This window comes from Sus scrofa, chromosome 3 (genome assembly GCF_054392235.1).
Source record: "Sus scrofa isolate SSC_HxYL_T2T_F1_AM1 chromosome 3, Sscrofa_HxYL_maternal_Yorkshire_Landrace_v2.0, whole genome shotgun sequence".
Taxonomy (NCBI): Eukaryota; Metazoa; Chordata; class Mammalia; order Artiodactyla; family Suidae; genus Sus; species Sus scrofa.
Genome location: NC_139385.1, coordinates 61,487,903 through 61,509,263, shown reverse-complemented (window position 1 = coordinate 61,509,263; position 21,361 = coordinate 61,487,903). Strand labels below are relative to the sequence as shown.

At 47.7% G+C, this 21,361-nt stretch overlaps 1 protein-coding gene across 10 annotated transcripts in view; it reads left to right on the top strand.

Annotated features, from left to right (window-relative positions):
• Positions 1 to 21,361, top strand: part of GPR45 (G protein-coupled receptor 45) — a 95,441-nt gene that overhangs the window by 27,879 nt on the left and 46,201 nt on the right. For 3 of the 10 annotated variants that reach the window (XM_085018490.1, XM_085018496.1, XM_085018495.1), the window contains exons 1-2: positions 4,519 to 4,760; positions 10,538 to 10,627. The gene's annotated coding sequence lies outside the window, so the exon portion shown is untranslated. Of the gene's footprint in view, positions 1 to 4,518; positions 4,761 to 5,099; positions 7,521 to 10,513; positions 10,628 to 15,422; positions 15,608 to 21,361 lie in introns of those variants that run through there. The other 7 variants (XM_085018493.1, XM_085018491.1, XM_085018492.1 and 4 more) reach the window with 5 other exon arrangements.

The following is a 21,361-nucleotide window of genomic DNA, read 5'->3' as shown; positions in this document are numbered from 1 at the left end:
CCTGGCATATGGAGGTACCCAGGCTAGGAAGTCTAATTGGAGCTGTAGCCACTGGCCTACACCATAGCCACAGCAGCATGGGATCTGAGCCGCATCTGCAACCTACACCACAGCTCATGGCAACACTGGATCCTTAACCCACTGATCGAGACCAGGGATCGAACCCACGTGCTCATGGAGGCTAGTTAGATTCGTTTCCGCTGAGCCACTACGGGAATTCCGACTATGAGCTTTTCGAAGGCAAATACGCCTCAGTGCATCTGGTGTATTGTCTGATGTTCCTTTTATCCCCGCTACATGACTACCCACATTTCATGTCACTAAGCAGCCATTTTATTATGTTCCAACTCTTTGGGTCAGGAGGGGGGACGCCTCACCTCTTGGCCATGACACTTGAGCTCAGGGATGGACAGCTTGAGGACAGCACCTTTACTCACATGTCTGGTGCCTGGGCTGAGGGGCACGAAGGCTGGGACTGCTGACCCGGGGCGGGACCTCTCCCACGTGGTGGCTGGGTTCCAGGTGGGAGCACTGGAGAGTGAGGTTCCAAACCACCTCGATAGAAGCTACATGCCTTTTACAAGCCAGTCGCAGAAGATCGCAGGTGGACCCTCCACCATTCTCTCTCTGCCAGAGCAGCCCCATGCTCATCCAGACTTGAAGACAGACCACACCTCTCCCTGTTTGATCTTCTCAGTTTTCTTAGTTTCCAACTAGGGTATGAAAGCCTCCTTATGGGGACAACTGATTGCCCTTGACTTGGGAGAGTGAGCAGCTCCAATTCCTTGGGACGCACTGAGTGCTTTGCGGTAATCATCTACTATTCCTTATGATGATCTGAAGTCTCTATAACACTTAGTGGGCTGGAACCACACATATATTTACCGCCTTCATTTGGTTGCTAGCATTAGGCTTATTTTCCAGTATTTTTCTCTCCAATTGGACTGTCTTTTATCTAAGCTTATCTTCAGTGTCAAGAAGTACAGCACTTCTCAACAGCCGCCCGCCCTCCGCCCCATAAGAGACACCTCCCCTCTATTCATCTTCTGCAAATTGATCCTTATGGTTAAGGCCCCCAGAATCCATTCATCACTGAGATCTGTTCTTTCCCATTTATATGGTCTTCCATTTAGCTACACCAAGCTCTTTACCATGACTAAAGCTCTTCGTCATTTTAATAGCTCTTTCTTAGAGCCAGCCCAGAGTGTCAGACTGTAAATGTATTCCCTAGAAGACCCGCAAGGTCCCAATAGCCCCAAAGCACCCCCATTCTCTCTGAAGACCCACAGTTGGGCAGCTCCCCCCGAGTAGAACTGGACACTGGTTTTCACTTATCCATCTCCTTCTGCAGAAGCCTCAGTCTTGATTTTGGTCACCTATGTCATTCCTAGTGATCCTAGCAAAGTACCTCAAACCATCTAATCTAATTGGTCTTGTGAGATAGGAAAGGAAAGCAGAGAGTTGTGAGCGAGGGGAGAGGAGTAGGAGAGAAAGGGGATGGTACAGGGAAAGGAGGGAGGGGGATGCTCTTTAGAGAAGGGTCACGGGAGCCCAGCACCACGCAGGGAAGGTGACTCTGCTTCCCATCTCAGGGAGGAGTATGCAGAGCACCCCAGAGGCGGAGTCATGATGGGGGAGATGGGGTCAGGATGGGGGAGGTGGGGTCGGGATGGGGGAGGTGGAGTCAGGGAGAGTGGGGACTGCGCCTGCCCAGGGGTACTTCTGGGCCCCCTCCAGCCCTGCCCTGCCTCGGTGCCACTTGGGGGTACTGGCATGTTCTCTGTGGGTACGTCGTAGGAAGTACTCCTTTTTCCAGTGCCAGGTAGGCGATGGACGGGATGCTTGGGGACTCTGACTGTGGTTACTGCCCCAGCTCCCTGCACATTCATAGGCTAAATGGGCCACAGCTCTGGTCACTAATGCAGGCCCATGCCCGGGGGCTCAGACTGGGGTCACTGCCCTCTGCCAAAGGCTGTCAGGGCCCACCTCAGAGAGGAGGTAAAGTGTGCTGATAGAGGAGAGGTATGTCATGGCCCATTCACTGCAGCCAGTTTGGCTGGAGTGGGTGGTAAAGAATGAACGTGTCCTTTCAGCATCTCAAAGATCACTTCCTGGAGCCGTGTTAGTGTGGGCACCCACCTAAGCACCTGTGTGGAGGGCTCAGAAACTCCACTGCAGCCAGCCGGCAAGCATCTGCACCCTGCCCTCGGCCTCTATCAGAGAGGTGCACTCCTGCCGCAGAAGCAGTCATGGGCCCTTTCTCTCGGCTTGAAACGTTTGGAGCCGTGGTCCTTCTGGGTTTGAACCAGGGTGGTTCTCCCACTCAGAGGGTACAGACCATGAGGATGTTCCAGGCGCCTCGCCATCCTTCCTGTGCCAGGCACTGTCCATGCATACTTGTACCCTGGCAGCCCAAGTGGACGCATCGGATGACAACCTGGTCTTTTCCTGACACAGGGATGTCAGGTGGCCCGAGGTCAGAGGGCGAGCAAGACTCAGAGGATTCTAAGCCAGGCAGTCTGAGCCAGAGCCCACTTCCTGTTTTGCCACCTCTCCACACACTCCCTAAGCCAGGTACCAAAGAGCAGGCCGTGGCTCCACCTCCACCGTGGGGAACTTTAGAGAAGCTGTGTGTCCAGATGCCCTTGGCACAGCTCGGGTCTCTTCTTCCCAGAAAGCTGAGTATCCATTTCCATCCCAGACTTGCAGGAGACTTAAATACTGAGACTTCTCCCCGGGGACAAAGTTCCCACATCTAGCCTGACTCTTCTGAGGTCCTGGGGCCTCAGAACTGCCTGCAAACAAGAGGAGGACTCAGCTCCCCCAGAATCCTCAGTCCCCATTCTGGGGGACTCCAGGTGGCTGCCAGGGATGCCTCAGCTCAGCTCTGTGCTTGGCAACCTGCCCCTGGGTCCAGGCAGACTGAGAATGGGATTGAAAAGCCTGGAATTTAAATCAAAACTCTGCGTGTACATTTTTTTTCCAGTAGGATGGTCTTTGATCAAAATTTTCAAGGCGTTTGGCCCAGAAAGGAGTGCCTGGACCTTAGGGACAGGGTTGGGGATAGGAGGGAACAGTGATCTTTAATGCTTGCTCCATCAGCTGCACAGGCCAGTACCAACCAGCTCTCCTCCTGTCTATCGCCGGAGTTAGCAGAAGCTTCTACAGCCAAGGCTCAGCCACACAGTAAAGCACTACACACAGACCTGGCAAGTCACAGCCATCAGCAGCTAATACATCATAGTTGGGGGATATTAAGAAATTATTCTTAGTTTTGTAACATAGGATCATGACACTGTGGTCATGTTTGTAAAAGTCCTTAGCCTGGAGTTCCTGTCATGGCATAGCAGAAACGAATCCTATAAGGAACCATGAGGTGGCAGGTTCAATCCCTGGCCTCGATCAGTGGGTTAAGGATCCAGTGTTGCAGTGAGCTGTGGTGTAGGTCGCAGACTCGGCTCAGATCTGGCATTGCTGTGGCTGTCGTGTAGGCCGGCAGCTACAGCTCTGATTAGACCCCTTGCCAGAGAACCTCCATGTGCCAAGGATGCGGCCCTAAAAAGACAAAAAAAATGAGAAAAAAGAAAAACTTTATGTAAGTCCTTAGCCTGGAGTTCCTGTCGTGGTACAGCGGAAACGAACCCGACTGGGAACCATGAGGTTGTGGGTTTGATCCCTGGCCATGAGCTGTGGTGTAGATCACAGACTCTGCTCAGATCTGGCATTGATGTGGCTGTGGGGTACTCCAGCAGCTATAGCTCCAACTGGACCCCTAGCCTGGGAACCTCCATATGCCGCAGGTGTGGCCCTAAAAAGCAAAATAAATAAATAATAAAATAAAAGTCCTTAGCCTTTGGGCTGGGGTGACTGGAACAGACAAAAGAAGAGAAGAGAAAATGTTGACACTCTTTCAGGCTGGAGCCCAGCACTTGTGAGTTCGTAATGCTATTTTCTCTACTTTGAATTTTTAAAATGCCATAATAAAGTTTCTAAAATAAAAATAAATCAAAGCTACTGTTCTTCACAAGATGCAAATCACGGAGCCAAGCAGAAGTGTTACCCATCCTAGAGAGAGCCAGGGTGAGCAGTCCCCACCCCGACATTGCCCTTGGGGTGGGTGCCAGGCTTTGGGAGGAAAGCAGGTAAGAGGTGGGGCCAACTATTAAAGGGTTGGCGCTTCTTCTCACCCGCCCCGCGGCTTCGCGCACTTAGCCTCCCAGGCCTCAGCTTTGCTCCTCAAGAAATGGTAGGACCGGGAACACACACACACACACACAGACACCCGGATAGAAGGAGGTGGGTGGGAGCGCCTCAGGGTTGCCCAGGTGAGGCAGAGTCTGGCATTTTCCGAAGCTTGCTCGGGGGACGCGGGGGTGGGTGTGGATCGTGATTAGGAAGGAACACGCGGGCGCGCGCGCACACGCACGCACAGGCACACACATACAGTTTCTCCGTCTCCCCGCATCCCTTCCTCTTCCTCTCACCCCGCCCCCGAGGGGCGGTGCCCTAGTCCCTAGGGGACGGTTTTTGGCCGCGAACCCGGGAGGGCGGCGGGCCCAGGAGGAGGGCTTGGGTCCCGGGCGCCCCAGCTGGGTGGCGGTGGCGCGGCGGTCCCTCCCCCACGGCCCCATCCCCCTCCCCCGTCTCCTCCGCCCCATCCTCCTCCGGTCCTCGGCTGCCGCGGCTAGAGGAGCAGCCCGCGGCGCAGCGACCGCGCAGCCTTTGTCTCGGGGCCGCCGGGCGGCGGGCCCAGCGCAGGCGTAAGTGACCGGTGGCCGAGCCGCGGGGCTCGGCGGGGAGCGGGCCGGGGTCGCGGGCGCTGTCTGCGGGGGACGCGGGCCAGCTCAGGCGTCCGGAGCTCCGGCTGTGCGCTACCCGGGAGCCGCGGGGGGCTTGGAGGGGCTACGGCCGGGAGGAGCGCCGAGAGGGGCAGGGGACCTGGAGATGGCACGGGGTGGGTGTGCGGGGCGCGTACAGGGGTCGCCAAGACCCCGCTCTAGGGGACCGGGATTCGGTACTAGTTCGCTGAGCGCCGCAGCCTTGCGCCCGCGGACATGCGACTTGAGTGCAAATCCTGTCGGCTGTGTTTCTCCGGGCAGAGGCCAGGCGAGGACGCAGGAGGCAGCGATATCAGGGAGTGATGAAGGAACAGGAGAGGAGCAGGCTGGCGTCACCATCACCACCACCACCATCATCACCATCATCGTCGCTGACCATCGTCCATACTAGCACCCCCCCCCGTATAATGCCAACTTCATCAGATTATTTCCTTTTCATGGGTAATATGAAAATGCGACAGACTGACTCAAATTAAGAATAAGTACATCCTCAGGGGCGTTCAGTCATCCCTCCATTGCCAGTTAGCCACCTCCGTTTTCCCGTCAGGAAAAGGGGCACAGTCAGACCCGGAGGGCTGGGATGCCTTCTGTTTTTCTAGTTCAGGTACTGAAAAAGTTTTATAAATGAAAAAAGAAATTTCCCCCTCACTTGGAAATAACGATGATGATGCTAAAGTAATATTTTTACTAAATTAGATAATCATGAGTTTAAAATTTTTCTCTTCTTTGATTTTTGAGTGAAAACATCAGTAGCAAAGGGAGACATAAGGAAAATAAAACTTTCCTAAAATAGCACCAAGAATAGAGGCAGAAGAAGCCTTCTGCAGAAAAATCACCCAAGTGGGCTGAAGGCTTTCATTGGAAGAAGAGAAAGTGCCCTGTTAGTGGTTAGTGTCACTAGATCTCATTAGTTTGGATGCATAGCGTGTCCCTTGGGTGTTTGTCACCCTCCTGAAGAATGTCTTAATTGCTGTGTCTCAAAACTGACCTTTACCTGATCCAGAGCCAGTGGGACTATTAGGAAGGCCAGGAAAGCAGAGGGACTTTCTCATCAAAATAACTTCCAGAAAACAGATACCCAAGTCCCCAGTGTTTCTGCCTACTGGTCAGAAATGAACCTTGGACGTTCACATTCTGAGTTGTAGTCTGAGACAGACAACTAGACAATTCTACCTTTCCTGATGTGCTTGGGAAAAGGTCTTGCCTCAAAGTCAGGAGAACACTCTCCTTTTCCTTAGGGCAGTGGTAGGTTCTCCCTGTGTCCCGGCCCTGCAATTCAGAAAGAAGGAAGTGGTGCTAGCAAGCACAGTGTGGGCCCCCCAGAGCAGCTCTTGCCATTACCACAGTTTAAGATTCCTCAAACATTGAAATAGAACTCTACTTCATTAACGCAATTTGGAAATGGGGTTTTTAAATAATATATGCGGTTTGTAGCGAATGGCTTTGATGACATTTCCTTCCTTAAAAATATTTCAGGGCTTCAAATTTAAGGAAGGCATCACCGCTCTAAAACAGTCACATTTCCAGAACAAAACGTTAAGAATTCCTTCACCATGTTTTTAGTTCTGGACCTTTGGGAAATAATTAGCTGCATAAGGAAGATTTATGCCTTTGGTTGTTCCCGAGTTCTCTTGTTATATCCGGCATGAATTGTTCAGCCCATAGGAGTATTTATACCTCGTATGAATTACACTGTAGTATTAAGGTAACTTCCTTTTATTGATGATAAAAGCTATGATTTACACACTTAAGATGCACAACTCTTCAGGGTTGTACTGCTTGATGGATCTCTGCCTCTGTGAATCCCCAGGAAACCTCCACCCAGAGCAAGAGACAGAAAATCACCCTGGTCCCAGAGGGTCGGTCCCCTTATGCCCCTTCCCACATATAACCACTCCTTAGGCTATTCTCAACATAGAAAAATATTTTATTTTTTTGTTATTATTTTCTTTTGTTGGGGTTTTTTTTTTTTCGCCACCCTGTGGCATCAGATCTGAGCCACCATTGCGACGTATGCCACAGCTGTGGCAATGCCAGATACTCTAACCCACTGTGCCGGGCTGGGGATCAAACCTCCTTCCTGGCACTGCAGAGATGCTGCCAGTCCCACTGCACCATGGTGGGAACTGCAGAAAAATAATTTCTTTCAAAATAATTTTTTTAAAATCCCACCCACCCCATTAAATCTGGTTGGCCTCTGCCTTTAGCAGCAAATATGACTGGGTCCAGGCCCTGGGCCCAGCACAGTATAGACAGGAAACTTCCCCTGGAGAGGCAGATAAGGAGATGATTAAACAATCAGGGGAAATGTTATGTGCAGATACAGAGAGTTATAGGAATTCAAGGCAGACTGTACCCTGGCTTTGAGGGGGCAGTTCAGTTTGGGTTTTGGGGGGGATTTTTTTTTTAGACTTTAGAAAAGTTTTTTATTGGAGTAAGGTTGACTTACAATGTTGTTTTAGTTTCAGGTGTACAGCAAAGTGATTCAATTATGCATATACATATATATACATATATCCATTCTTTTTTCAGAGTCTTTCCCATATAGGTGATTACAGAATATTGAGTAGATTTCCCTGCGGTATGCCTGGGAACCTCCATATGCCACGGGAGTGGCCCTAGAAAAGGCAAAAAGACAAAAATAAATAAATAAATAAATAAATAAATAAATAAATAAATAAATTCATTTGTATCATTTTTATTAGATTCCATATATGTGATATTATGTGATATTTGTCTTTCTCTGTCTGACTTCATTCAGTATGGTCATCTCTAGGTCCATCCATGTTGCTGCAGATGGCATTGTTTCATTCTTTTTTATGGCTGAGTAATATTCCATTGTATATATGTACCACATCTTTATACATTTCTCTGATGATAGGCCTTTAGGTTGCTTCTGTGTCTTGGTTATTGTAAATAGTGCTGCAATGAACATTGGGGTACATGTGTCTTTTCAAATTCTGGTTTTCTCCAGATATACACCCTGGAGTGGGCTTGCTGGATCATATGGTAGTTCTAGATTTAGTTTTTTAGGGAACCTCCATACTGGCTTGGGTTTTTTGCTTTGTTTGTTTGTTGAGGGGAAAAGGGAAAGCTTTTTGGAGGATGTGACTTTTTAAGGTGGGAACTGAGAAATGAGCAGAAGTTGTCAAATAAAGCATAGTCAGAGGAGAGAAAGAGTCCACGAGTCATGGCTCAGAAAGAAGAGCACCTGGAGGGTTCAAGGAACAAAAATAAATGGAGGAGTTCTTGTCGTGGCATAACAGCAACAAATCTGACTAGTAACCATGAGGTTGTGGGTTCAATCCCTGGCCTTGCTCAGTGGGTTAAGGAGCCAGCATTGCTGTGAGCTGTGGTGTAGGTCACAGATGTGGCTTGGATCCCACATTGCTGTGGCTGTGGTGTAAGCTGGTGGCTACAGCTCCGACTTGACCCCTAACCTGGGAACCTCCATATGCTGTGGGTGCAGCCCTAAGGGGGCAGAAAAAAGGGCAAATAAATAAATAAATAAATGGGGATCATCAGAGGACAGGCTGTGGAAGGAGAGTGTGAGGGACAGCTGGTGGAGGGGCAGTGAGGACCCATCAGAAGGCCGTGGTGGGGACAGTACAGGAGAGACTGGCTGGGGGGCTGCCATGGGCCTGTGTGCGGGAGACCAAGGTGGCCTAGACCAGCCATGGCGGCAGGAACCAAGAGGATGGACTTGACAGAGATTTAGGAGGTAAAACCAACACCTCTTGCTGTTTGACAGGCAAGGATTCAAGGATGACCCTTAGTTTCTTAGGTCTTACAAAATGGGAGGGTGATGGTCCCACTGGAAATAGGTTGGTGGGGAGGACGGGATCTAGTTTATATAATATTCTGTTTTGATATAGATCTTTCCCAATACAGTTAATTTCAGTTGCCAGCTAGCCTGTGGAACATTTAGGCAGAACTGTCTACCAAGAGGTTGTCAGCTGTATTTACTGTGCACCTTCCGTATGCTGGGTGGTTTTGGTTCCCCAGAATGCAGCTGTGAGTCAGGCAGTGGCCCCAGCCTGTATGAAGCCCACATTTTATCAGGCCACACCTGCAGCCTGGGGGCCACCGGGTGTGGGCGGTGACTAATGGCTTCAGCGTGAATGAGGTTGCCGATTTCAGTGTAAGAGCAGAAGCCTAGGATGAAAATCTCGAGGGCACCAGGAGACCAAAAGGGAGACGAGGAGAGACGGCAGAGAAAGCAGGAGAAGTGTGGTGTTCCCAGGTCTTGGGGTGTCCCCATGCCCCCCCGCAGCTGAGAAGTCCTGTTGCTTTTCAAAGCCGGTTCCCCAGCCCAGCAGCAGCAGCACCCAGGGATTTAGAAATTCAAATTCTGCACTCCACGCCGGACCTCCTGAATCTGAAACTCTGAGTGGGACCCAGCACGCTGGGTTTTTTATTATTATTATCACTATTATTATTATTATTTTGTCTTTTTAGGGCCTCACCCAAGGCATATGGAAATTGGGCTAGGGGCTGAATCAGAGCTGCAGCTGCTGGCCTACACCACAGCCACAGCAACGCTGGATCTGAGCCACGTCTGCGACCTACACCACAGCTCACGGCAACACCAGATCCTTAACCCACTGAGTGAGGCCAGGGATTGAACCACCTTCTCATGGGTACTAGCTGGGTTCATCACTGAGACACAGAAGGAACACCCACTCTGTGTTTCAAGCCGCCTCCCAGGTGGCACAGATGCTCCCCAGTGTTTGAGAACCACTGCTCTCCTGCAGTAATTGCTGAAGTTCCATCGGTGCCTTGGAGACTTGGCAAAAGGGATGTCACCAGGTCCTGGCCTGTGTAGGCACATTTTTAAAAATTTTAGCAAGAGCATTAAGTTTTTTTTTTTTTTTTGAATTTAGGAATTTCAAATGTTTTATTTTATTTTGCATGTTTCCTTTGGTATATTAGTTGATAATGGATTCCTGTTTTTTTCGTTCTGTGCTGTATGATTTGGGGAGTTTTGTCTTTATCTACTTTGAAACACTTCCATTTACATGGAAGGCCACCTGCAGCATTGATAATGGGCTTACCACCCTCAACTCTGAAATGGAGGAATTAAAATACAGACCAGAGGACAATCATGGGGATAAGTGAATATCAGCTCTGAATGGCAGCCTGAGAAAACACCTCAATGCTTAAATAAGCTCTTCCCAAAAGTTCCAAGACTCCATCAGGGCTGTATTTCTAATTATGTGATCCTGATGCCATGTGAAGTAATTGGATATGTGCCCTTTGCACGCAACAACATAACCCTAATTATTGTACTACTTTTTTTTTTTTAATCTTTTTTAGGGCCACACCCAAGGCACATGGAAGTTCCCAGGCCAGGGGTCTAATCGGAGCTATAGCCACTGGCCTACACCACAGCCACAGCAATGCCAGATCCGATGCATGTCTGCAACCGACAGCAAAGCTCACGGCAACACTGGCTCCTTAACCCGCTGAGCGAGGCCAGGATTGAACCTGTATCCTCATGGTTCCTAGTTGGATTTGTTTCCTCTGAGCCACAACGGGAACTCCTAATTGTTGTACTTCTAATGTACTTCTGAGGAAAAGGACTCTTCCTAACTCTTTTGTTGTCAGATTCCCAAGTATTTTATTTCATTTGGCAGGAAGAATTAGAGCATATTGTTCTCTTTTGCTATCATCAGGGAAAATTTGTGGTCGATTTTCAGATGAGAAGAAACCCATTTGGATGCAGGCACACTTCCAAGATACTGCGGGTTCTGGACCGGACACCACAGTAAAGCAAATATCACAACACAGTGAGTCACGTGAATGTTTTTGTTTTCTAGTGCACATCGAAATTACATCTACATTGTAGTCTAGGAAGTGTGCAGTAACTTTATGGTTAAAAGGACAATGTGTATACCTGGAGTTCCCGTTGTGGCTCAGCAGAAACGAACCTGACTAACATCCATGAGGATGCAGGTTCGATCCCTGGCCTCACTCAGTGGGTTAGGGATCCGGTGTTGATGCGAGCTGTGGTATAGGTCACAGACGTGGCTCGGATCCCGAATTGCTGTGGTTGTGGTGTAGGACAGCAGCTACAGCTCTGATTCTATCCCTAGCCTGGAAACCTCCATATACCACAGATGTGGCCTTAAAAAGACCAAAAAAATAAAAGACAATGTGTATACCTTAATTTAATAACACTTGGTTGCTAAAAAGAATGCTACCCATCGCCTGAGCCTTCAGTGAGTCATAATTTTTTGCTGGTGAAGGGTCTTGACTCAATGTTAGTGGCGGCTGCCTGGTCAGAGTGGTGGTTGCTGAAGGCTAGGGTGGCTATGGCAATTTCTTAAAATAAAGCAGCAATGTTTGTGGCACCCCAAAACAATTACAATAGTAACACCAAAGATTACTGATCACAGATCACCATAACAAATAGAATAAAGTGGAAATGTTTGAAATATTGCGAGAATTCCCAGAATGGGACACAGAGCAGATGCTGTTGGAAAAATGGCGCCAGTAGACTTGCTCAAGGCAGGGCTGCCCCAAGCCTTCAGTTTGTAAAAGACGCACTATCTGCCCAACATAATGAAGAGAAGTACAGTTAAGCGAGGTCTGCCTGCATTACTTGTACTGCCATCCCTGTTCAGGATGAAAACTTTACTTTTTATAATAAAAACTGGTGGGTAATTCCAGCTCTCTGTATAGTGACAAACACAAAGAAGGTCCTCAAACACTGAGTGGTGGTGGATGGGTGGATGGGTGGATGGGTGGATGGGAATGTGATGGGTGGATGGATAGGTGGGTGGATGGGTGTGTGATGGGTGGATGGATAGGTGGGTGGATGGGTGTGTGATGGGTGGATGGATAGACGGTTGGGTGGGTGGATGGGTGGGTGGATGGATGGGTAGTGAGAAAGTATTTGGATGTATCAATGGGTAGATGTGGATACATGTTTGGAAGGACAGATAGCAGAACGGATGAGTGGATGGATGAATGGATGGGTAGTTGGATGGATAAATGGATAGGAAGTTGGAAGAGTGGATGGTTAAAAAGATGGCAGGAGAGACTTGTTCTGCCTAAAAAGAGAAAAGCGGTCTTTTTTTAAAAAAAATATTGTTCCCTCTGTGGAAGGTACAGTGAAGTGCACTCAAGACGTAGAGGTTTTATTTCCCATGTGGTCCTTTTTTTTCTTTTTTTTTTTTTTGGTCTTTTTGTTTTTTTGCCTTTTCTAGGGCCGCTCCCACAGCATATGGAGGTTCCCAGGCTAGGGGTCTAATCGGAGCTGTAGCCACCGGCCTACGCCAGAGCCACAGCAGTGCAGGATCCAAACCGTGTCTGCAACCTACACCACAGCTCACAGCAACACCAGATCCTTGACCCACTGAGCAAGGCCAGGGATCGAGCCTGCAACCTCATGGTTCCTAGTCACATTCGTTAACCACGGAGCCACGATGGGAACTCCTCCCATGTGGTCTTGCACAAATCCTCGGCATCTCTGAGCCCCTCATGTGAAAGGATGCTGTCGGCCATCCCACCTGCTGCCAGGCTTGTAGTCAGAACCAGACTGTATGTGACCATGAATGTGGGGCTAGACCTATAACATGTCATTTGCAAATAATTCCTACTACTTGTGGTTTTACCTGTGGTTAGATAATGAGTTGTAGTCTGAGCTTGATTTTAAATATGCTCCGCCTTGGGGACATCCAAGTCATCCTTCGTGCCGTTCAGCCAGACTCCTGCTGGCTCCCCTGGCTCTGTCACAATCAGGCAGCAGAGGCATATCTCCCGTATCTCTCTCTCTCTTTCTTTCTTTCTTTTTTTTTTTTTCTTTCATGACCCATGGTATGTGGAAGTTCCTGGGCCAGGGATCAAACCCCGACCCCAGGAGTGACCAGAGCTGCTGCACTGACAGCACCAGATCCTTCACCCACTGCACCACCAGGGGACTCTCGGTCTTTGTCTTAATACACGGATTCACTGCATGGTGTACGCAGCATAGAAGCACATGTTACCAGTGTTTCAAATCCATGATGTTTTTATTATAACAGGATGAAAATGTCCAGAACCATCATATAAAGGGAAATAGAGGCAAATGATAATGCCAGTGAGGTTGTGCTCTCTGCAGCAGAAATGGCAGAGGCAGCGGGTGCGTGAACCGCTGACTTGTGGGCGCCTCTAGTGTAACTGTCTGAGAGTGGGATGCATACCTGAAGCTCCTGGCTGCTGTGAACATGTCATGAGCCCGTGGCTCCCACGAGTTCGCCTCCTGCCCTTTGAGCCAGGCCTGTGTTAGTTCTTTCACCCTTGCAGCACCCTCTGTAGGAGGCCCCATTATCAGCCCCATTTTAGAGATGAGGAAACCAAGGCGGTAGACCCCTGCCAGGGGTCCAGAGTGGAGTGGTCCTTCAGGAACTTCAGGTCTGATCTCTCTTCTCTTGCTGGCGGTATGCTAGCCACCAGGCTTGGCTTTTTCTTCATTGCCATGGAGAAGGTGGTACCCAACTCTTTGGGATGTTCACATAGAACCTTGGCTGAGAAAGCACTTTGCAGTGGGAAAGTGGCCCATGCATGATCTGTCACTTTGGCACCCACCTCCCACACTGGGCTGCATGTCCGGGTCCCTCTGCTGATGGCCAAGGTGCCACAGAAAGGGGGTCTTCCCATGTTACCTCCTGCCCAGTCTCAGCTGCCGTCTCTGCGTCCTCGTCTCACCCTGAAGTCTGACTGCGTGCATCCTGTTAAGAAGACATCTGAGCTCCAGCTGCGTTTTAAGGCTGGGCATCTGGGGCGGGGAGTAAGAAAGAGCACGGGGAACCGTGTCCTTGGCAGAAATGTGCTCTGGTGGCATCGGCATCTCTCTGTAGATGTGATGGTGTGGACTGTGCCTCCGAAGCGAGTGTTTCCCACAACACTGCCACTTTCCCACTAAGTGGCTGTGCCCACCCACACTGGTGGTTCATGCCCTAGTGGCCCCTGTCCCCATCACAGGAAGAATAGGACTGTCCAGTCTTCCTCACTCAGGTCAGGCTTTGCTCCCAGCAGTGGCAGGTGTGTGACTTGCTGGGTGGTCACCGGAGAGAGTGGCAAGGAGGAAGACCCCCAGCCCCAGCCCCTCAGGTGGCTTTCCTGGGATTGAGGAGCAGAGGGCAGAGTTGACGGTGTTGGTGGAGGCTCTGCCCACAGTGGCATCTTTTCTCTTCTCCTTCCCAGCTGCTCCTTTCCTGCTGCAGGAGAGAGAGGGCGTAGGGTTGCCTCAAAAAGCCGTTGACTGCCTGAGGCTCTTACACATGGTGCAGGATTAAGACATGTAAATATTCTTATGAGAGAGCTGACTTTTTATCTGATGGTCTCAAGGTAATAACAGAAATAATATCTAACTGAAAATAAACAATCGGCCTCCTGGATCGTAAAATCTCAATTTGTGCACTTGCTAATTTTTCCTGTCTGCTACGTCAGAGGAATAAAATGGACAAAACAAAACAGGCTGCAAACATTTCCTGCTGATTTTGCTGTTGACATTCAGTGGCCAGTGACTTTTGGCCACAGGCGATGGAAGGAGAGACAACAGCTTAAATCCATCATTTTCTGCCTCAGAAGGTTTTGTTAACAAAGACGACTTACCCCACGGACAGCTTTCTAGAATATTCACATTTCCCAAAAATGTGGGTAGAATAGCATTTGAACAGGGGAGAGGGACCTGGGTTTGGGTTCTGCCTTCTTCTCCATCTAACCTCTGACATTTGCAAGCCACCCCCGCCCCCACTTCCATGCCCATGTGCCTCAGTTTTCTCTTTTGTGACTGGGGTGGAGGGTACACAATTGCAGCATTCTTCCCAGCCCCGAGATGCTGTGATTCTGTGGTTCTCTTCCTTCGTGGACCTTTTCCTGTCCTTTTTCTCTCACATTCTGAGCTCAACACGGCTTAACTGGGTGCTGTTACCATAATTACCCAATCGCTGAACACCCCATGATGGAGAATAAAGTCGCCACTGTTTATGCTAAACTGTTTCATTCTTTTGGACGGAGGGTGGGTGCACGCTCCATGCATGAAGTGCTAATTACAGTAATATAGTACATTCGATTACAGCTCTCTTTTGCCCTATTTTATTGATGATCATAGCTCAGGAAATCCAAGCCAAGATTTTTATTTCCATTCCCATACCCCGTGCATCCAACGAGAGGCCAGCTCCCCAGAATGAGAAAAGACGGACTGAGGTTGTGAATGTCACGTTAGGGACTGAGATGGCGGAGCCTGTACCAAGGGGACAACATGGGGGCATCTTTCTAAAATTTACTTTTTTCTTAACTATATTTGCAGAAGAAATATTAGCCAGATGTTACAATGAGTGCCACATTATTATGGAGTAAAATGCAAAATTTGTAGAAGTATTTAACATGAAATAGAATGCTTAAAAGAAATTTCAAGCAAATAGGGGCTAATTTGGGGGTCTTCCCCCAGATCCTCCTTCATAGTTTTCTACTATCCAGGGATTTTGGTGGAAAACCTTGTAAGTGTTCATTGCTAAAATTTGGGGAGGACCATGAGCTGTACCAAGTGTTTGAATGGGATTCTCTGTAGATTCTGTAATTATCCCCATTTTGCAGATGAGGAGCCTGAGGTACAAAAAGAAGTTAAATAATTTGTCCAGAGTTGTCAGCCCTAGTAAGTGGAGAGTGAACATGAAACGCCAGCAACCTCTCCCTCCCTCACTCCTCGCGCTGCCACCACCCACCTCAGAGAGAGCAGCTGCACCCCAAAGAGTGAACTGTCCACGTCATAGACATGGCAGGTAGGTCTGATGAAAGGCAAGGATTGGAGTTCTGTCGAGGCACAGCAGGAACAAATCTGACTAGGATCCATGAGGATGAGTGTTCGATCCCTGGCCTCACTCAGTGGGTTAAGGATCCAGTGCTGCCGTGAGCTGTGGTATAGGTTGAAGATGAGGCTCAGATCTAGTGTCGCTGTGGCTGTGGCCTAGGCCAATGGCTACAGCTCTGATTTGACCCCTAGCCTAGGAACCTCCATATGCCACAGGTGTGGCCCTAAAAAGACAAAAAAAAGCATGGGGAGCACTCTTTGGGTCCCCCAAATGGACTTCATGACAAGGGCAGTGAATGTATCTCTGAAGTTTCCTTGCTGGACCTTCTGAGGAGCTCAGGGCAGAACAGAATCTCCTGAAACCTGCACATTTTCTAGAAGTAAGCGTATGCTTCTCTACCATGCCTCCTGCCTCCTGATGAAGCCAGCTCTGGTCTTGCTGTCCACTGATGGGCCTCTGTCTTCCCTGGACCACTGAGCCAAGAAAACTTGGTTTTGTACAGGAGGAGAGACCCTGCAAGGAACATACATTCTGTCTTGTAGCTATAAAATGGATTGAACGTATGCTTAAAGAGAGATGTGAGCAAAAGTCTCCCCCCAAAATGGAAACACTTAGATATAAATCTTAAAAAACTATGTACAAGACTTACATTCTGAATACTTCAAAACACTGATGAAAGAAACCAAAGAAAGTCCAAGTAAATGAAACAACACACCATGTTTATGGCTTGAGAATACTCAACTTATTAAAGATAGCAAGTTTTTCCAATCTGATAAGAATATTTAATACAATTTCTATCAATATCCTAGGAAAAATTTTTGTGGGTATAGATAGAATTATTATAAATGTTGTAAGGAAAGGCAAAGGAACTAGAGTAGCTAAAACAATTGGGATAAAAACAATAAAATGGGAGGAATTGGTTTACACATTCCAAGACTATTATGGAGGTGTGGTTGTACAAGTCTCTGTGGTTTCAGAGGAAGGATGGACATCTAGATTAATGATACAGAATAGAAAACCAGAAAGAGACCTACACATGCACAGCACTGGCTTTTTACAAAGATTCAAAAGCAATTCAACAAACAGTGCTAAAGCAACGCTCTATCTACAGGTTAAAGAAAGAAGAAAAAGAATCTTGACTTAAACCTCATACCTTAATACAAAAATTAACTCGATATGGGTCATATAACTTGGTATGCTTTCAGTGTAAAGCATAAAACTATAAATATATATATATATATATATATATATATATATATATATAGTCTTTTTGCCTTTTCTAGGGCCACACCCGCGGCATATGGAGGTTCCCAGGCTAAGGGTCTTATCAGAGCTGTAGCTACCGGCCTATGCCAGAACCACAGCAACGCGCGCGGGATCCAAGCCACATCTGTGACATACACCACAGCTCATGGCAACTCCAGATCCTTAACCCACTGAGCAAGGCCAGGGATCGAACCCGCAACCTCATGGTTCCTAGTCAGATTCGTTAACCACTGAGCCATGATGGGAACTCCAAACTATAAATATTTTAGAAGAAAACATGGCAGGGCTTAGGGAAGCGTTCTTAGACGGGACACCAAGAGCATAATTCATAAAAGAAAAAAATCAATGCATTAAACTCCATCAAAAGTTTAAATGCTTTGCTAAAGATCCTGCTAAGTAGTTGAAAAGGTGACTTATCGGCTGAAAGAAAATATTTGCAACCGCATATCTGACAAAGAATTCATCTAGAATATATAAAAATTTCTCAAGTCAACAGTTTTTATATTTGTTTATAAAAACAAACAAGCTTATTAGAAAATGAACTGACTACATGAAGAGGATATATTTATGGCAGAGAAGCACATGAAAAGATATTCAGGATCACCAACCACCAGGGAAATGCAAATTAAGGGCCTGATGAGACATCACCACACATCTATCAAAACAGAAAAATAAAATACACTGAAAAAACCGTACTGGCCAGAGGCAGAGAAACTGTATCTCATACATTGCTGATGGGAATGGAAAATGTTACAGCCACTCTGGAAAACAGCTTATTTAAAAAACTAAATATAAATGAAATAAATCAGACAGAGAAAGAAAAAATATCGAATGACCTCACATGAGTATTTAAAAAAAGCAAAAAAAATTATACTGAACTCAGAAAAAAGAGATGTGATTTGTGATTATCACAGATTGCAGGAGGTGAGATGTGGAAGAACTGGACGAAGGTGGTCAAACAGTATAAACATCCAAATAAATAAATAGTAGGCATATAACATACTACATAGTGACTATAGGTAACACTCGCTGTAGGATATATTTGAAAACTGTTAAGGGAATAAATTCTAAAAGTTCTCATCCAAGGGGAAAAAATCCTGGTTTTGAGGGATTGTGGGTTTGGGGATTTTTTTTTATCTTGGGGGACAATGGTTATCCTTGGAGAACTGTGGATACATTTGAGGGACTGTAGGTAGACTTGGGGAGCTGTGTATAGACTTGGGGACCGTGGGTAGACTTGGGGGACTGTGGGGAGACTTGGGGGACTGTGGGAAGACTTGGGGGACCATGAGGAGACTTGGGGGACTGTGGGAAGACTTGGGGGACCATGGGTAATCTTAGGGGACTATGGGCAGACTTGGGGGACTGTGGTAGTTTTGGGGGACTGTGGGAAGACTTGGGGGACCATGGGTAGTCTTAGGGGACTATGGGCAGACTTGGGGGACTGTGGGAAGACTTGGGGGACCATGGGTAGTCTTAGGGGACTATGGGCAGACTTGGGGGACTGTGGTAGTTTTGGGGGACTGTGGGTAGACTCAGGGGACTGTAGGTGGACTTGGGGGGCTGCAGGTAGACTTGGGGGCCTGCGGTAGACTTGGGGGACTGTGCTCTTCACTGTGGGAAAGGGTAAAATAACTAAGAGGAATACTACCTCTAACTTGAAAATTCTTTTTTTCTTTCATAATTTGTGGTAAAATGTACATATCATAAAGTTTACCAGTCTAACCATTTTTAGGTCTACAGTTTGGTGGCATTACGTACAGTCATGCTGTTGAGACACCATCACCACCATCCAGCTCCAGAACTTTCTTCATCTTCTCAGATAAACTCTGTGCTCATCAAACACTGACTCCCCTCCACCAGCCCCTGGACCCCACTTTCCATCTCTATGAATTTGACTATTTTTGGTACCTCGTATACGTGGAATCAAACCGCATTTGTCTTTTTGGCTTATTTCACTTAGCCAGGCGACCATGAGGCTCCCCTATGTAGTAGCATGGAACCGAATTTCCTTCCTTCCTTACCCTGAGAATATTCGATTTTGTTTGCCTACATTCACTGATGGTCACGTGGCTTGCTGCCATCCTTTGGCTGTTGTGAACAAAACTGCCGTGAGCACGAGTGTATAAGTATCTGTTGGTTTCTGCCTTCAGTTCTTTGGGGTGTCTACCCAGAAGTGGGATTGCTGGATCATATGGGAGCTAATTCCATGTTAAACTTTTGGAGGAACCACCATTCTGATCTCCAGGGCAGCACCCCCATTTTACACCCCACCAGCAATGGGCACCGTTCCAGTTTCTTCACACCCTGCCCCAAGTGTGCTATCTTCTGTTTGTTTGGGGGGATCATAGTCATTCCCATGGGGGCAGGTGACTCTCCCTGTGGTTTTGGTTTGCATTTCTCTGTTGATTAGTGAAGTGGTGCATCTTTTCATGCGCTGGTTGCCCATTTGTGTGTCTTTAGAGAAACGTCGATTCAAGTCCTTCGCCCAGGTTTGAATCAGGCTGTTTGTTTTTATCATTGAGTTTTAGGCTTGTCGGGGTTCTTCATCTATTCTGGATATGAATTCCTGTTGGGTTTATGCTTTGCAAATATTTCCCTTTGGTGGCCTTTTCACTCTGTTAACAGTGTCCTTTGATGCACAGATTTTTTTTTAAATTTTGATGCTCTTTTTTGCTTGTGTTGTTTCTGTCAAATCAGCAAATTCCTTGGAGAATCTTCACAGTGTGGAAATACAAGGCCCTATCTCCTTGACACCCACACTCCCCTGTGTCTCCCCCTGCCCTCCAGCACCCTTCTCTACCTAGCAGAGTCTGGGGGGGTGGGCACAGCTGTGTAGGAATTCTTTCTACCACTCTTGTCTTCCACCAGGCTGATGGCATGATAGTCCTTCATTCTGGGGCTTTGCAGAGTACTGCACAGCACAGAGTGGGGCTGAAAAAAATGTTGGCTAAGTAAATAAAAGGGTGACTGAGTAAATGGCTCCTGGAAGGAAGAAATTGGCCTCTCAGCAGGGGCTGTGGAGCCTCAGCCCTGACTGCTTTCAAAAGCTCTTTCTTTCTTACTCTCTTTCCTGATTGTCCTGAGAGGTTGGCTCCCAGTGGGACCTGGCCTTTGTATAATTGTTTACAGCCTAGCAATCCTGTTCTATAGCTCTAAGGCAGTGGCCTAATTTCCCTCCCTCTTTAATGAAAAGGACATGTCTTCTGTGGGAAGTCGGTGATTTATTAAGTGACCAAAGACTGTTTCTGTTCCTAATAGAAGCCAATGCAGACAAGCTGCTTACTGACTGCGAGACAGGAACTGGACCCTCTACTTCTGAATAGGAAATTCCTTTCATTGCCACTCGTGTGTCCTTGCTAACACGAAGCTGGGTTCGTCCTAATGGACAGCCCTCCTCAAGACACCCTGTCCAAACACCTTTTATTTTTTATTTTGAAACACCTTTTTAAGTGAACTTCATCCATGTTCCTCTCCTGTGAGCTCCCCAGATTTGGAACACAAATTCAATATAATACCAAAACTGAGGACATTCATTCCGTGATAAAAGGAAGTCTCCCGGGAGTTCCTGTCATAGCTCAGTGGTTAACGAATCCGACTAGGAGCCATGAGGTTGGGGGTTCAATCCCTGGCCTTGCTCAATGGGTTAAAGATCCGGCGTTGCTGTGAGCTGTGGTGTAGCTTGCAGATGTGGCTCGGATCATGCGTTGCTGTGGCTCTGGCATAGGCCGGCAGCTATGGCTCCGATTCGACTCCTAGCCTGGAAACCTCCATATGCCACGGGAGCAGCCCAAGAAATGGAAAAAAGACAAAAAAGAAAAAAGAAAAAGAAAGGCTCCTGAATGAAGCATGAATCCTTGTTCACAATCCCTTCCCAATTTTCATTCCCTTTAGGACTGCAGGTGTCACTCTTCCATAAGGGATGGCAGGGGCCAAAGCCTTAGGAAAGAATAATAGGAGAAAAAAGCATGAAATGAAGAAAATTCAATTAACTTTTGGTGCAAATTGGGAAAAGATTATCATTATAAATCATGATTTCATTTTAGCAGAGAAACCTCCCAAATAAATCTTACTCGTTCATCTGGAAGAAGTTTGAAGAGTCATGACATTCCAGAAAGGCAGGACTCTGAACTTAGACCTGAATTTGGGTCCGTGCAGTGCCTGCCCCTTGCCATATATGATCTCACACGGGTTATCCACTCCTCTGGAAACAGGGATATAAAGAAAAATGCCTTGGAAGGAGTTGCCGTCGTGGCTCAGTGGAAACGAATCCAGCTACTATCCCTGAGGATGCGGTTTTGATCCCTGGCCTCACTCAGTGGGTTAAGGACCCACCAGCCCAGCCGCCCTGAGTCCGCTCCTCCATGGCCTCTGTAACATCTTGGGCTTCGGGGGGCAACCCCATCCCCTAGAGTCGTGTCCCTCCCCAGGGAGGTGCTCATGAGACTGAAGTCAGTG